The sequence below is a fragment of the Mandrillus leucophaeus genome, unplaced genomic scaffold, assembly GCF_000951045.1.
Source record: "Mandrillus leucophaeus isolate KB7577 unplaced genomic scaffold, Mleu.le_1.0 Scaffold646, whole genome shotgun sequence".
Lineage (NCBI taxonomy): Eukaryota > Metazoa > Chordata > Mammalia > Primates > Cercopithecidae > Mandrillus > Mandrillus leucophaeus.
Genome location: NW_012106986.1, coordinates 407,220 through 408,575, shown reverse-complemented (window position 1 = coordinate 408,575; position 1,356 = coordinate 407,220). Strand labels below are relative to the sequence as shown.

The 1,356-nt window shown below is 40.7% G+C and overlaps 1 protein-coding gene across 1 annotated transcript in view; it reads right to left on the bottom strand.

Moving 5' to 3' along the window:
- The window catches only part of CRTAP (cartilage associated protein), a 30,047-nt gene that overhangs the window by 19,084 nt on the left and 9,607 nt on the right, over positions 1 to 1,356 (bottom strand). The gene's annotated exons all lie outside the window — the stretch shown is intronic.

The following is a 1,356-nucleotide window of genomic DNA, read 5'->3' as shown; positions in this document are numbered from 1 at the left end:
CAGGAGAGTGGTGTGAACCCAGGAGGCAGAGCTTGCAGTGAGCCGAGATCGAGCCACTACACTCCAGCCTGGGGGAGAGCGAGACTCCGTCTCAAAAAACAAAACAAACAAACAAAAAAATAAAAACTAAAGAAACTCTAAATATCTATATATCTACACTGTGAGAGGAAAATAAATCTCAGGACCCCAAAATCACTAAGCCAAATGGAAAAGTCAAGCTGGGAACCATGTAGGACAAACCTGTTTCCTATCCTATTCCTAAATAAGATAGCTACAAAGATTAAAAAAAAAAAAAAAAGCCACAAACCTCTCTTATAATTTGCCCACAAGGAAGTTTTGTGGACAAAGGACGGGCAGAACTCAAAGTCATCCATCTGCTCATGTGGAACAAATGTACATACAATTGTTTCCTTTGCTGTGTTGTTTCACTAAGCCAGACTAAAGCATAAATGGCTATTCCTCTAAATTGCATATTCAGTGAAAGGCTAATCAGAAATTCAAAAGAATGCAACCATTTGTTTCTTACCTACCTATGACCTGGAAACCCCCTCCCACTGCAGGTTGTTCTGCCTTTCTGGACTGAACCAATATACAGCTCACATATATTAACTGATGTCTCATGTCTCCCTAAAATGTTTAAAACCAAACTGTGCCCTGAGTACCTTAGGCATATGTTGTCAGGACCTCCTGAGGCTATGTCACAAGTACATCCCTAACTTGGCAAAAATAAACTTTCTAAATTGATTGAGACTTGTCTCAGATACTCTTTGATTTACAATACACATATATCTTAGCTATATCAAAGATAGATGGAGAAAGACCGCAGCCATGATGTGCCTCCTGATGAAACATCAGCATCAGCTATGAAGCAGTTGACTCCCATCAAAAAAACTCCCAAAACAAAATCAAACTGAGCCTGTTCAAGCCTCTACATCCAATGACCAATTTACAAGAAATACAGAAGACAGAGGAACATGGGGATACAGTCAGCAAAACCCAGACCATGGGAATCTCTACAGGACAAAAATGCAGGTTCCTCAACAGCAAGGCGGAAAAGATATGGCCCTACGGATTAAACGAGATGTCAAACGTAACCAGCTTGCTACAATATGGATGAAACTTGAGGACAGTATGCCAAGTGAAATGAGCCAGTCACAAAAAGGCAAAGACTGTATGACTCCACTTATGTAATGTATGTAGAACAGTCAAATTCTTGAAGACAGAAAGTAGAAAGGCCGTTGCCAGTGGCAGGCGGCAAGGGGAAATGGGGAGTTATTGCATACAGAGTTTCAATTTGGAGAAACATAGAAAGTTCTAGAGATGGATGGTGCTGATGGTTGCACAATCACGTGAATG